The sequence below is a fragment of the Cynocephalus volans genome, chromosome 3 (assembly GCF_027409185.1).
Source record: "Cynocephalus volans isolate mCynVol1 chromosome 3, mCynVol1.pri, whole genome shotgun sequence".
Lineage (NCBI taxonomy): Eukaryota > Metazoa > Chordata > Mammalia > Dermoptera > Cynocephalidae > Cynocephalus > Cynocephalus volans.
Genome location: NC_084462.1, coordinates 5,599,915 through 5,616,661, shown reverse-complemented (window position 1 = coordinate 5,616,661; position 16,747 = coordinate 5,599,915). Strand labels below are relative to the sequence as shown.

The 16,747-nt window shown below is 35.7% G+C and overlaps 1 protein-coding gene across 1 annotated transcript in view; it reads right to left on the bottom strand.

Annotated features, from left to right (window-relative positions):
- Positions 1–16,747, bottom strand: part of LOC134372946 (zinc finger protein 208-like) — a 563,224-nt gene that overhangs the window by 398,032 nt on the left and 148,445 nt on the right.

Below are 16,747 nucleotides of genomic sequence, written 5' to 3'. Positions count from 1 at the left end.
TCATTAGGTGAGGATCATTCCTATCCAAATTCCTGGGAGAAGGAGCAGCACACTGCCCTTTGAAGTTTAATAGACAGCATGGGGGGTGGGGGGGCAGCAGAGAATAATGTAAAATTATGATGTAAGTCATCATGTTTACTGAGTTCAGGGCACCCTTTTTCTACTAGAAGAGCACTGTGGGTTAGAGGAAATAACTGCTCTACCAGTTGTCAGCGAGATATAGCAGGCCACGATCTTAGGACATGGATGTTTATGGGAGAAGAGTAATATGTTATTAGAGATGGATCATGTGGTAGAAATAATGTAGGGAAGGTGGTGGCCACCTTCTCCATTGAATGGCAATAGCCATTTTGTATAATAAAGATTGATGAAAAATTAGGCTCATTTTGAAATTGAGAGAACCATTATTAGGGTTGATAGTATAATCAAAAAAACCAGAGTAGCATGTTCCTTAGTAGGATTCATACTTAACTGCTGGCATTACAATGTTGCTACTGTTTTGTTTAGAATGTATCAGTTCTCACATGTTAATTAATAAAATTGAAATTCCTTTTTCATAACTATGAATGAACTGCAGTCTTTCTACCACCATAGTTTTTTCCCACCTCAGTGGGATTTTTCATAACAGACAATAACAATGCATCATTAGGCCTATAAAGTGGAAGGATCTAGAACAATTTTTTTCTTGGTGGCATCAAACAGCTTACAGTTTGGGGAATATATACTCATGCTTTGTGCTCAAGTTTTTCTCTTTGCACTCTGCCCTAGGATACATCTGGATATAATGAAAATTCCATAGCAGTGCAACTTCAGACCCTTAAACCCTAAAACTTCCATCACAGTTGACGAAAATACACTTTATTATTGTATTTTTACATCCCTCATTCTTGTGTCAAATAAGACTCATGTCATGCACCTTGAATTACACAGAGTGAAAATAGACATATAAAAAGAATATGAAAATATTATGAAATAAAATGTGGGGAATAAGGATAAAAATAACTTTTTTTTTTTTTTTTTGTCCTCGGAGTGCTCAGTTTACATAATAGGAAAAGAATAATGTTCCTGGATTTTAAGTGAACATACACAATGGGAATTTTGTTTTGGTAGATAACTACAAACTTTGTATATTCATGCTCATAATATTTTTGGTAATTTGACCTTGTGACCACTTCACTGGAACTGGATTGAACTCCACCTAAAGTTTGGTTTGGATATTGATGATGATGGCATACACTGAAGTATAATGAGAATATTTATTACATAGTGAGGCTTTTTGGAGATAGCAGGGTAGACTTTTCAAACTGGTTCAAAAATGCCTTGAGGGAGCAGGGATAGGTGACAGACTTAGGGTGTAAAGAGTGAGGTTGGGGTGTTGATACCTACATGTGGTTTGAACTTTCAGCTGGTGCCAAAGGGGGGAGCATTCAGACATTATTATCAGCTTGCTCAGATGGGCAGAATAGGAAGAGGGAGTGCAGAGGTATAAAAAGTGTTAGTTATTCAAACACCACAAAATGGTTCCTGGCCCCTTCGTACAACACTGAATGTTAACTCTTGAAACTTCTGACTTCTTAATTAGGAAAGAACCCAGTTTTTAAAAATGGTAATAGCATATATACCATACCCATGGTAATAGCATTCCTTTACTGCTGCACGTGTAAGTCCCATTAGACAATATGACTGTTGAAAATTTGTGAAATAATCTTCAGTTAAATTGCCTAAGATATTTTTACACCAGTTCAATGAAAATTAATATGTGGAAAAATTTTATTACATAATAAGTATGATTAGGCAATTTTACTAGAAGGGGATGGGAGGTACATACACAGCTTGCAACTACCTTGATCTGGGGAGAGACACACATGGAAACTCCTGAGAGTGCAGTAACCCAGGATAGCTAATAGAGTAAGGAAGAAAATTCCCAACCAACACCAACCCATCTCTCAATCAGGAGAAGCAAAGACTTGGAGGAACCTCTGCCTGTAGGAAAGAGAAACCCCACACAGGGTCACCCAGTCAAACTGAGGAGCTCCAGTATACCCCAGTGCATCCATCAGGGTGACAGGATGCTGGCTGGGGTGCCAACAAGCCTACCTGGGGTCACACACCCTAGCCAAAGAGTGGCAGGGCATCCAAGCACTTCTCTCAACTATTTGAGAGCTTGCCCATATCCTCGATTATACAACACAGTGTCACTAATTTCAGCAAGGAGTCACTAAGTGCCCCAGTGCCTAGGCCATGGAGGCACTCACATGCTACTTTGACATCGAATATGGCCAAAATACCCACACAAAGACTATACTACTTCATCTACCCGGAACCAATATTAAAATACCCTCCTCGATGGTCAATATGAAACATACCTACAGGAGGAAGACTGTCTTCTCAAAGCTCACTCGAGTAATAGAAAAAGCAACTGCTCTGTCAGATGACCAGACATCAAAATAGAGATAATAGAAATACAGAAAAAAAAGAAAGAACGAAAGAAAGAAAATATGGCACCACCAAAATAATACAGTAATTCTTAAGTACCAGACCCCATAGAGAAGGAAACCCTTGAAATGACTGAAAAGAGATTCCAAGCAAAAATTCTAAGGAAACTCAATGAGATACAAGACTGAATTATACAACACAACAAAAAGAAAAACTATCAAGGATATGAAAGAGGAAATTTACAAATAGATTAACACCTTAAAAAAGAATGTAGCAGAACTCAAGGACTGAAAGATTAATTCAATGAAATAAAAAACAACTGAGAGCTTAAGCAGCAGGTTAGAGTAAGCAGAAGAAAGAATTTCTGACTTTGATGACAGTCTTTTTATAATAATCCAAGCAGAAAAATGAAAAGAAAAAAGAATTTTTTTAAAAATGAAGAAAATCTAAGAGAGCTAGCAGACAATTTGTAGCACCCAAATATCTGAATCATGGGTGTTCCAGAAATGGGAGGAGAAAGAAAAACACATTGAAAATGTATCAGCGAAATAAGAGCTGAAAACTTCCAAGGTATAGGAAGAAATACAGACCCTCAGAGATACACGAGGCTCAAACACACCCAAACAGATTCACCTCAGAAAGGTATTCTCCAAGACACATCATAGGCAAACTGGCAAAACTCAAAAACAAAGAGAAAATCCTAAAAACAGCAGGAGAAAAACATCAAGCCACCTATAAAGGAGCCCCTATCAGACGAACAGCAGATGTCTCAACAGAAACTCTACAGGTCAGAAGAAAATGGGATGATATATTCAAAATACTGAAAGAAAAAAACTGCCAGTCAAGAATACTATTCCCGGTAAGGCTATCCTTAAGAAATGAAGGACAAATAGTTTATTTCCCAGACCAACAAAAGCTGTGGGATTTCAACACCACATGACCAGCCCTGCAAGAACACCTCAAGGGAGTACTGCATCAGGAATTGAAAAAATGATAATCACTACCATGAATATAAAAGAAAGAACAAAACCCACTGGTAGAATAACAATGCAAATGAAAAAGAGAAAGAAACAATATCTTACCACCACAGAAAAACAGCAAACACCGAAGACAATAAAAGGGAAAGAAAGGAACAAAACATTTATTTATTTTATTTTTTATTTTTATTTTTTAAGTTTATTTATTATTATTACATTTGTTTGCATTCTAAGATGTTGTTTTGGAGCAGTTGGGGGGAGGGGGAGAGGACTGTAAACTAGCACAGCCATTATGGAAAACAATATGGAGGTTTCTCAAACAACTACCAATAGAGCTACCATGTGATCCAGCAATCTCACTTCTGGGTATATATCCAGGGGAATGGAAATCATGTCGAAGGGATACCAGCACTCCCATGTTCATTGCAGCTCTATTTACAATAGCCAAGAGTTGGACCCAACTTAAATGTCCATCAGTGGATGACTGGATAAGGAAAATGTGATATACATTCACAATGCAGTACTACACTGATATAAAAAAGAATGAAATTCTGTCATTTGTAGCAACATGGATGAACTTAGGAAAAATTATGTTAAGTGAATAAACCAGGCACAGAAAGAAATACTGCATGTCATCACTCATAAGTGGGAGCTAAAAAAATAAAAGAAGAGAGGCAAGAAGGAGAAAAACAAAAAGAAAAGAAAGATCACAATAATTTGTTGAACTTTCTGAAGGAGAGGGCAGAACTGAGGCCACCAGAAAAGGGAGGGGGAGAGGCTTTAGCAAGGGCCAAAAAAATGACTGCATTGTGTAATGTGGAATATACTAATTGTCCTGATTTGAGCATCACATATTGCACTCAGGTAAAGGATTTGAATCCATATTGTCTGGAAAAACCAATTCTCTTAACCAGGGTGATACAGTAACAATTCTAGTTATCTCTCTTTTAATTATTCAACATCTATACTATTTTATTAGTATCTCTTGTCATTTCTAAAGGGTTTATCTTCATATGTCATTGTGATTAAAATAACTTTCTTTTAGATCTATACTTTTATTTCATAGATCATTATTACCTATGTATTAATAATTAAATTAACTGGAGATACACTCATTACCACATAATCCTGTGAGAAAGATCATCTAATCTCTTAGGGGAGGCACAGGGTCCCTGAGGTTTGAGTTTGTGATTTTTAAATATCACCTCAGTGAACTGTAAATAATTCACCAATAGTGACAATGACAGTGCACCCTTGGTGAGATGAGCATATTTTGAAATCGTGTTCCCATTGCCAATTCCCAGAAACAATTACACATTCCTCATGTATATCACTAAAGATATATTAGAGTGTTTGGTAGAAGCTCTTCATTTTCCATGATCTCTGGAGGCAGACGGGTTTACACGCAGTAAGCAGAAAATACTAAGTTCTGACACTTGATGGATAGTGATGTTGGAAATCTTTTCATTTGCTTATTTGCTCTATAGTTTTTCAGTGAAATGTCTCTTTGTGTTTTTGTATATTTTCTAATTTGATTATTTTGGTTTTTGGCATTTCATTTTCTAAGTCATCCTAGACTTCTCTATATATTCTACACACAAGTCAGATATATGGTAGGCAAATATTTTCTTTTACATGTTATATTTAATATAGAGTTACAAATATATCTAATATTCCTATTGAATATTATAGTATTTTTAAAATTCCAGACTCTATTTGGAAAATGTGGGTTTTTTTTAATTTTTAAAAAATTTTTGGCCACAAAACAAGTCAATACATTTAAAGAGACTGAGATCATAGAAAACATGTTCTCTGACCACAATAACTGAAGCAAATTTAGAAAATTCACAAATGTGTGGAAATTAAACAACACTCTCCTAAATAAACAATGGATAAAAAGGAAAATCACAGGGAAATTAGGGAGTACTTTGAGAGAAATATCAAAGCACAACATATCAAAACTTGTAGGATGCAGGGCTCATTCAGTGCTTAGAAGAAAATTTATGCTTGTAAATTCCTATATTAAAAATAAGAGAAATCTCAAATCAGTAAACTTCTACCTTAAGAAAATAGAAAAAGAAGAGCAAAGTAAACCAAAAATAAATATAAGTAGGAAATAACAAAGATTATAACAGAAATATATGAAATATGGAATTAAAAAACAGTAACAAAACTAAAAGCTGATTCTTTAAAAAGTTCAACAAAATTTGCAAACTTTATCTAGACTGACCAAGAAAAAAGGAGAAAAAACAAATTACTAAAATCAGAAATAAAGCAGGGGCATTATTACATTGCCATTATGGTTTTTTGTGGTGGTAAGATTTACTTTCTTTCTCTTTCTTATTTACATTGTTTTTCTACCAGTAGGTTTTATTCTTTTTTGTGTGTTTGTGGTAGTGATTACTGTTTTTTGGATTCCAGATGCAGTACTTCCTTGAGGATTTCTTGCAGGGCTGCGAGTGGGGTGAACACAGTTTTTGTTCATCTTGAAAATACACTATTTATCCCTCATTTCTAAAGGATATCCTTGCTGGGTATAGTACTCTTGGCTGGCAGGGTTTTTTTCTTTTAGTATTTTGAATATATCATCCCATTTTCTTCTGGCTTGTAGAGTTTCTGTTGAGGCATCTGTTGTTACTTTGTGAGGGGCTACTTAATAGGTGACTTGATGCTTTTCTCTTGCTTCTTTTAAGATTCTTTGTCTTTGAGCTTTGCACATTTGACTATAATGTATCTTTTTGGGTTGAATCTGTTTGGGGATCTTTGAGCCTCCTGGATCTGAAAGTCCATGTCTGTCCCTATACCTGGGAAGTTTTCCATTATTATTTTGTTGATAGGTTTTCCATGCCTTTTCCTTTCTACTCCCCTTCTGGAACACCCATGATTCGAATGTGTGTGCACTTAAGGTTGTCTGCTAGCTCTCTCAAATTTTCTTCATTTTTTAAAATTAGTTTTTCCTGTTTTTGTCTGCCTGGGTTATTTTGAAAAGACTATCTTCAAGATCAGAAATTCTTCCGCTTGTTCTAGCCTGATGCTTAAGCTATCAGTTTTGTTTTTTACTTCATTGAATTGACCTGGAATCAGCCTCCAGAGTCTGCACACTTCAGTAGGGCTTTGTGTGCCCTACTGATTAGGGCTCACCACTGCTTGTTAATGACTTCAATAATGCCTTAACTGCTCTGCTCCCCTGCTTGAAACAAAGGCCCTCCGGTTAATCGGCTACATGGCCACTGGAGAAGTTGTTCCAGAACTCAAATCTGACCAGGACTTTTTCCTGTTTTAAACTCCCCAGTGGCTCCCCCACGTGTAAGAACTATAATGTGTTCTTACACATTATAACATGAATCAGTTCCATGAGTTCTGCTACATTCTTTTTTAAGGTATTAATCTCTATGTAAATTTCCTCTTTCATATCCTGGATTTTTTCTCATTTCATTGTGTTGTCTGAGTCTTCTCATATCTCAGTGAGTTTCTTTAAGATCATTGCTTGGAATTCCTTTTCAGTCATTTCTGGATTCCCTGCTCCACAGGGTCTGGTGTTGGAGAGTTACTGTATTCTTTCGGTGGTGTCATATTTTCTTGGGTTTTCATATTTCTAGTATCTCTATGTTAATGTCTGGTTATCTGGTAGAGCAGTTGCTTCTTCTATTACTCTTAAATGGGTTTTGAGTAGAGAGATGTCCTCTACTTTTTCTGGACTCTTTTGGTGACATTCCTTGTGTCAATGTAATTGAGTGTCTAGTGGGATACCTGTGCAGTGGCTGTGGCTACTGCTGTGGTATCAAGCCACTTTTGCAGCAGGCATGGCTGCTGTGGGCCACCTGTGCAGAAGTGGTGCTTTCAGCAGGCTCTCTTCCCTGCTTTTGGGCAGGGGGTACTGCCCTTGGCTCCTGCCTAGGACCCTGGGCATGCTCTCTTGCTTGCTTCAGTGTGAAGGAGGCTGCCCTCTCTATTGAATATTTTAAATATTTTCTATTTTCAACCTTCAGGGAGAAGGGAGGGGCTGAAGGTTAAGTTGACCACCAATGGGCAATGATTTAATCAGTCATGCCTACATAATAAAGCTTCGCTAAAAACCCTAAAGGATTGGTTCAGGGAGCTTCTGGATAACTGAACACATAGAGAATTCCAGAGGGTGGGAAGCTGATAGAGAGCACTGAAGCATCACACCCCTTCCCACATAACCTCATCCTATGCATCTCTTCTTGCCTTTTTCTTGTGTTCCTAGTAAGACCCATGGCACACACATTGATTTACATACAGGGAAAATACAAATACAGTGATGCCCTTACCTAAGGATGGGGATAAATTCTAAAAATGTGTTATTAGACAATTTCATCATCGTGTGAGTATTATAGGGTGTACTTACACAAACCTAAGTGTTATAGCCTACTCCACACCTAGGATATATGGTATAGCCATTATAATCTTATGGTTCCATTGTCATTATATGCTGTACATTGTGGACATAATGGTTGTTATCTGGTGCATGACTGTCTAATAACCAAGTAAACATGTTTCCCTCAGTTCTGTGAGCCACTCTAGCAAATCAATCAAACCTGAGGAGGGGGTTGTGAGAATGCAGATTTATAGCTGGTCAGTCAGAAGCACAGGTAAAACAACCTGGGCCTTGTGACTGGCATTGGAAGTTAGAGGCAGTCATGTCAGATTGATCCTTCAATCTGGGATCTGATGACCTGTCCAAGTAAAAATTGTCAGAATTGAATTGAATTAGAAGACACCCAGCTGGTGTATGCTACAGAATTGATCACTTGGTTGTTTGTGAGGAGAAATTGCCACACGTTTGATCACAGAAGTCTTCTGTGTTGATTATTATGGTGTGAGAACAGAAGAAAAACTTTTTTCTTCTCTGCATAACCTATGGAATATGGAAGCATTGGCATTTGTTGTTTGAGTCATATTGATGGCATAGTTACATAAGGTCATTATACCCATACAATATTGTTCATGAAGACCCTACACAGAAGGGTCAGGCCTAGGCTCTGAGTACACAGGGGTGACGTGCAGCAGCAACAGGGATGGAAGAGATGGAATGCCTCCTAGGTATCTTGTTCCCAGGCAATAGGAAGTTACAGTAGCTCAGCTGGGGAATGATGCACTACGATGTGTATAAGTGTGGTGCAATGAAGGTAGAGCCTCATGGATAAAGGGTTGCATTGGCTACTGACTCCTGGATCAGGAACACACTCTAGCAGTGGCATTGGTTTCAAGAGGGTGCAGCACAGTAGCACCTTGATGCAGGCCACAATGTGGGCTTCTCAGGAGTAGTGCAGCTGTGTGAACTCCAGGCTTCTTACTAAGGTGAATTCAGGGCCTGTGAGGACTGCCTGATTCTCCAGTAGTGAAAACTGCAGGTGTCTGCAGTGACGTTGGGGACCACAGAGAGCATCCTGCTTGCCTTTTCCTCTCAGGTAGAAGGTCCCCCTGGTTTTGAGCTGATCCCAACCAGGAGAATGAAGTGGTGGAGGCACGGTGTTTCCTTCCCTTCTCTATGTGGCTGTTCTGAGTTGCTGGGCTCCACAGGATTTCTGCCACTCTTGTGCTATACCCCAGGGCTCTCTTTTAATCACTGCAGTGAAAATGTATTTGTTTATTTGTTCTTTTGATATTTTGTGTTTAGGGGGACTAGAGGTGATGAACATTAGGCCCCTCTAGCCAGCCATCTTGCTAATGTCACTCCAGCCAGTGTTACTTTTTCATCTTGTTCATTTTATGTGCTATAAATCAACTTTGGTTTTATTAATTTATTCAGCAGTTTTATATTTTTAATGATTCTCTTAGTGTTCTTTGTTTTATATTTGCATTGTGTAGAACTGTTGTATTGGGGAGTGACTTAATTTATGTATTTTAGAAATTTCCTTTTTTAGTGCAGAGCGCAGGCTCAGCAGGTGTGTCTCTAAAACCTAAACAAACTTCAGAACTTTTTGAATACAGTCTTAATTATTCCTTTTACTTATGTTTCACCTGACTTAGTACTCACCAATAAACTATACTTTAATCAATTAAATTAATTACAGATTTTAAATTGGGAATTTTTTTATATCTTGAGAAAATTCTTTTTTTTGTTTTATTAAGCTACTATCTTAATCCCAGAGATACCGTTAAGTTGACTTGCCCTTATTTGTTATTTAAGACATTGCTCCTTTTTTCTAAAAATGATTTATTATAGAATATTTTAAATATACAAAAAAGAGAATGATGTTACAAACAACCACATACTTACTACCCAGCTTTGTCAAATCTAATTATTTCTTTTTTTAAAATATAATATTTTATGAGTATTTACTGTCATAGAAACATATAACCTTACATTTAAAAAATAAGTTTACAAGAGGATATATATTCTGGTTGTATTTTTGTTTAATATATTGTTCATAAGAAGGGTAAAAAATTTTTTTCAGTATTTAAAAATTTATTATTTTTAATTGTTATTTTAATTGACACATAATAATTATACATATTTACGGAGTACAGTGTGGTGTTTTGATAATGTATACAATGTGCAATGATCAAACTAATGTAATTAGCATATTTATCACCTTAAACATCATTTTTTGTGCTGAGAACATTCAAAATCTTCTCTTTTAGCTATTTTTAAATTTACAATGTATCATTATTAACTATAGTCACCCTATTGTGCAGGGGAACAATAGAACTTATTTCTTCTATCTAACTAACTAATTTTGTACCAATTGAACAACCTCTCCCTATCTCCCTTATCTCCTCTCATTCACAGCCACTGGTAGCCACTCTCCTACTCTATTTCTCTAAGATCTTTTAGATTCCACATATTAGTGAGATCGTGCAATATTTGTCTTTTTATGTCTGGCTTATTTCATGCAACACAATATTTTCCAGGCTCATGCATTTTCTGCAAATGACAAAATTTCATTATTTTTTATGATTAAATAGTATTCCATTGTGTAAATATATCACATTTGTTTCCATTCATTCATTAAGAGACACTTGGGTTGACTCCATCATCTGAGTATTTTTAATAATGCTACAATAAGCATGGGAATGCAGCTATCTCTTTAAAATACTATCAAAAATTATCTGATGATATAGACGACAATTTGTTTCTGGACTATCTATTCTATTCCATTGATCTACACTTCTGTCTTTATGCCAGTACAGTACTGTCTTGATTGCAGTAGATTTGTAATGAATTATGAAACCATGCAGTGTAAAACCTCCAGCTTTGTTCTCTTTCATGTTATTTTGCCAGTCAGGTTGCTGTGTAATTCTGTATAAATTTTAGGATAGACATCTATTTCTGTATAGTGCCATTGGTATTTTGCTAGGGATTTCACTGAATCAGTAGATAAGTTTGGGTATTAATTGACATATTAATCCAATTCATTAACACAGGATGTCTTCGTATTTATTTGTTTTTTCTAATTTCTATCAGCAATGTTTTGTAGTTTTCAGTGTACAAATGTTTCCACTTTTGTTAAGGGTATTCTTAAATATTTAATTCTTTTTTGATGCTTTTGTAAATGAAATTGTTTTCTTAATTTCCTTTTCAGGTTATTTACTCTCAGTGTATATAAACATAACTGATTTTTGCTTGTAGATTTTGTATCCTGAATCTTGTGGAATCTTTATGGTTTTCTACAAGTAAGATTATGTCATCTGAGCAGAGATAACTTTACTTCTCCATTTCCAATTGCATTCTTTTTTATTTCTTTTTCTTATTTAATTGATCTGGCTAGAATTCCAGTGCAATATGTTCAATAGAAATTGCAAAGTGGGCTTTCTTTTTTTGTGTGTGGTTTTTCTCTGATCTTAGAGAAAAAGCTTTTAGTCACTCAACATTGAGCATGATGTTAATCGCGGGCTTTTCATATATGGCTTTTATCATGTTGAAGTAGACTCCTTGTATTCTTAGCATGTTGAGTGTTTTTATCAGAAATAAATGTTGAATATTGTCAAAAGTTTTTTTGTTTTGCAGCAACTGATATGATCATGAATTTTTTCTTCATTGTGTCAATGTGGAGTATTACATGAATTAATGCTCCAAAGTTGCACCACTCTTGCATTTCAGAAGTAAATCCCAGTTGGTCATGGTGTATGATCCTTTTAACTGTGTTGTTGAGTTAGGGCTCACCGGTTAGCTCAGTTGGTTAGAGCGCAGCCTTATAACACCAAGGTCACGGGTTCAGATCCCCCTATCAGTAAGCTGACAAAAATAAATGTGTTGTTGAATTTGTTTTGCTAGGATTTTGTTGAGAATTTTTGCATCAAATTCATCATGGATATTGCTCTATAGTTTTCTCTTTTTTGTAGTATCTTTGCCTGGCTTTGGTGTAAAGGTAACACTTGCTTCATAGAATGAGTTGGTATGTGGTCCCTCCTCTTCGTCTTTTTGAAAGAGTTGGGGAGAATTGATTTTAATTTTTCTTGAAATTTTTGGTAGAATTCTCCACTGAAGTCATTTGGTCCAATACTTTTGTTTGTTGGGAGTTATTTGATTATTGATTCAGTCTCCTTATTTTTTACTGATCTGTTTGGATTTTTTATTTCTTCATGATTAAGTCATATATCTTTAAATTTTTAACCATTTCTTCTTGGTTGTATTTGTTGTCACAATTGTTCAATTCCATTCTCTTAAAACCCTTCTTATTTGTTTGGAATTAGTTGTGATGTCCTCTTTCCCATTTCTATTTTTAGTTATTTGAGTCTTCCATCTTTTTTATTAACCTAGCTAAGGGCATGTCATTTTCTTAATCTTTCAAAGTGTGAATTCTTAATTTTGTGATCTTCTCTAGTGTTTTTCTATTCTCTGTTTTGTCTGTCTCTCCACTTAACTTTATTATTTTCTTCTGTCTGCTATCTTTGTGTTTAGTATATCTTTCATTTTCTATTTCATTGAGGTATAAAGTTAGATTATTCATTTGTGAAGTTAGTTCTATTTAATGTAACATAGATAGCAACAAATATCCCTATCAGGACTGTTTTTTCTACATCTCATAAGTTCTTGTATGTTATGTTTTCATTTTTCTTTGTCTCAACATATATTCTAATTTGTCTTATGATTTCTCCTTTGATACATTGGCTGTATGAGAGTGTGTTGTTTTATTTGCACATATTTGTAGATTTTCCAGTTTTCCTTCTGTTTTTGTTCTCTAGTTTTATTCTACTATGATGAGAAAAGATATTTTATATTATTTCAATCTTTTAGATATATTGTAAGTACTTTAAAACTTGTTTTGTGTCCTAATAGTAAGGTCTAGTTTGAATATTGTTCAATGGGCACTTCAAAAAAATTGTATTCTGCTATTTTTAGGGTGTGTGTTCTTTATAATTCTTTCATGTCCACTTGGCCAATAGTGCTATTTAAGTCATGTGTTTCCTTATCAATCTTCTGTCTGCTTGTTCTATCCATTATTGGAAGTGAGGTATTGAAGTGTCTTGGTATTATTGAAAATCTGTCTATTTCTTTCTTAAATTATGTCTACATTTGCATTATATATTTCGGAGCTCTGATGTTTGGTGAATATATATTTGTAATTGTATTTTTTATTGAAACATAATTGATAACATGTATTTGTGGGGTACAGAGTTGACTATCAATACTTGTGTACAATATGTTATAATCAAATCAGGACAATTAGCATATTCATCAGTACAATATGTAGTCATTCTTTGTGTCCATTAACAAAACTCTCACTGATTCCCTCCCCCTTTCCCATCTCTAGCAACCACAGTTAGGTTTTCTCCTTCTGAAAGTTAAAAGTTTTATTGTAATTGTTCTTTCTTTTTTAGCTTCCACTTATGAGTGAGGACATGCAGAATTTTTCTTCTTGTGCCTGACTTATTTCACTTAACATAATGTTCTTTAGATTCATCCATGTTGCTGTGAATGGCAGAATTTTGTTCTTTTTTTTTTGGCTGACCAGTATTCCATTGTGTATATATGTCACATTTTCATTATCCAGTTGTCTGTCAATAGAATTTAGATCATCCAATTTAAAAATGAGCAAAGGAGCTGAGTAGACATTTTTCAAAAGAAGACATAGAAATGGCCAACAGGTGCATGAAAAAACGCTCAGCATCACTAATCATCAGGGAAATGCAATTCAAAAACCACGTTGAGCTATCATGTCATCCTAGTTGGACTTGCTATTATCAAAAAGACAGACAATAACAAATGCTGGTGAGGATGTGGAGAAAGGTGAACTCTTCTACACTTTTGCTGGAACTGTTAATATAGCCACTGTGGAAACAGTATGGAGGTTTCTCAAACACTCAAACTACAGATAGAATTACTATATGATCCAGCGATCCCACTGCTGGGTATATACACAAAGGAATGGAAATCATCATGTCAAAGGGAGACCTGTACTCCTATGTTTATCACAGCTCTATTTACAATAGCCAAGTTATGGAATTGTATTTTTGTTGCTGTTGAATTGATCCCGTATCATTTTATTATAATCTTTATTTCTTATAACAGTTTTTGACTTAAAATTTTATTTTGTGTGATGATAATTAGTTCCATTTGCTCTCTGTTAGTTATAATTTGCATGGAATATCTTTTTCCATCCTTTCAATTTCATCCTATGTGTGTACTTATAACTAAAGTGAGTCTCTTGTGGACAGCCACATAGTTGAATCCTGTTTTATTCTGTTTGCAGAGTTAAAGCATTTAGATTTAAAGTAATTACTGATATGGAAGGCCTAACTGTTGATATTTTGTTATATATCATCTGCAGATCTCTTAGATTTTTTGCTTTTCATTTCTCTCTTACTGTCTTCTTTTGTGTTTTACTGACTTTTTTAAGGACATACTTTGATTTCCATCTAATTTTCTTTTGGTTCTGTTCTATGGGTACTTTCTTTGTGGCTATCATTGCAGTTACATAAAACATCTTAAAGTTGTAATATTTTAAACTGGTAACAACTGAACTTCAATCATTTACAAAATCATCCTTTACAATTCCAGTTTTACTTTATGTTATTGATGTCAAAATTACTTCTATATATGTTGTATTCCCATTAACATATATTTACAATGTTTTTTATACTATTGTCTTTCAAATGCTAGGAGGAGGCCTTCACTAATCAGCCTGATGAAAGGTTCTGGGAACACTCACTTCTTTTCTGGAAATGTGTCTTCCCTGGCTTTGTGCATGTGCTTTTACTAAGTACATACGGCTGTTTTTAAATCTTATTTTCACTAAGAGGCTCATCTCTGCTTCTCAGAAGCCTTCGCTCCTGTTGCATTTCTCTGCTCATATTCTCTCTCCCCCTTGCCTACAACCCTCCTGGCACCTGCAGAACCCCCGCTGCTTTTACATGCTGCCTTACTCCCTTATGTTTTCAGCAGGCTCCAACCTAATATACAAAGTGTGATGCTGTTTCTTTCAACATCCAAGTCAGATGCGACAGAGTCTAGTCCCTCTCTCAGACTCAGACACACGAGAATGATGGATGCAAGTTCCACCATTTTCTTGCATCGCCAAGGAGAAGGCATGAATTGGGAGGCTTCTTTCTAATTGCACTCCACTGTGTGGAGGAAGTGGTGGGACAGAGAGAGCAAATTGCCACAAACTTTCCTACCCATTTTGTTCAACTTTTAAGGGTTATTCATTTATATGGGTGCTGCAGCCTCTTTACTAGTTTCTACAGTTTTCCCAAAGGTATTTTGGCCGTATGATATTGTTAACTCAGTGTCTCCACGTGGGCATGAGCATCTGGAGATTCCTAGTGTGCCATCTTGCTGACTTCACTTCTCCTGTCTCTTTTAGTCTAAAGACTGTGCTAAAAGGTCCATTGTGTGATGTGATTTCAAATGATTACAGGTGCCAGTAAAAGAGACACTTTTATTTTTATGTAGGAAGCTAGGAGATAAAATGTTAAAATTTTTAAATGCCAAAATTATTAAATTTCTTTCTTTAAAACACACCAAATAATTAATATTCTAGTGATTTTTTAAAAAATTTCACTAAAGTGATCAACCTCAGACTTTAGCAACAGCATCCTGCTAGATTTTTTTTCAGAGATCATCATTCTGCACCTATAGTCTCCTTACATTGCAGGACTATTGCTAAGTCATCATTGTATCTGTATGTGTGTGTACAAAATGAACTCATCCATCTCCTCTTTAAGGCCATATCCAGGTTTTTGCTTTCAGGTCTTCCTAAGAACATTTTTGCATATATCACCAGAATCTATATGTAGTATTTTCTCAAATCTATATCTGGAAATAGAACGCGTGTCATTCGTTTTATAGCAAATATCGCAATCGACGTAAACCTCTTTTCCTCTCACGTCTCACACTGCCTCCCATTTAAATCTTTTCTGATTTTGCCCTACACCCATAATTTAATTCCCACTGAAAAGAATGGCTCATTATTATGCTGTTTGCTAAATAAGATCCTCTTTTCTTCCAAGGTCAATTATATGAATTATACTATGTGTATAGTATAATTATATCCCCATAGATTTGCAAACACAAACTTTGCTTCCACATGGCCATTACTCCCTGATCTCTACTCTTGCCCTTCCTCTTTCCTGGTCTTTCTTCACATGATCCTTTGATCTGGGTTTACTATACTGTTACTTCCTAGTTTATTAATTTTGTACTCCTGAATACCACAATTTCCACAGGACCTCCCACCCTACTGTCACTGTGTAAAGTAAGACCCCTATTTATGCAGTGGACAACTTTCTCAGTACACTGCCTAAATCAATTTGTGCCGGGGGTGATGACTCAGAGACCATCATCCATGAGAGATGGCTGAGTAACACTATTGGCCACACAGCTCAGCTCTTATATTTCTCTTCAAGTATTTTTTTCTATTCTCCTTATACTTGCTGTGACCTATTATTTTCTATGCTATCTGTGTGAGCAGCTGTGTTTAAGAACATGCTGTCTGGGACTGCAGGCCCAGGATCAAATCCTGTTTCTCTTTTTTGTGAATTGAGGTTAAATAGACAAACATTGTGGGCCTGATGTCTTTATTTTTAAAAATAATGATAATTTACCTCAAGGTTGCTTTTTTTTTTAAAGTTTGTGCTGTTAGATGGTTTAGAATATTGCAGTGTTTATAGTAAAGAGACAAGAGTTCCTCTGTTTAATAAGAATTACCAATCATCTCTCATGTTTATCATGAGATGATTTGTTGCCTGTGTTAGTCAACTTGTCACACCATAAAAAAATACAATAGACTAGGAGGCTTAAACCTCATAAATTTATCACAGATCTGGAGCCTGGAAAGTCCAACAACAGGGTAACTGAATTAGATCCTGGTAAGCGTCCTCTTCTTTGTCTACCCCAGCCATCTTCTCACTGTGTACTGTCATAT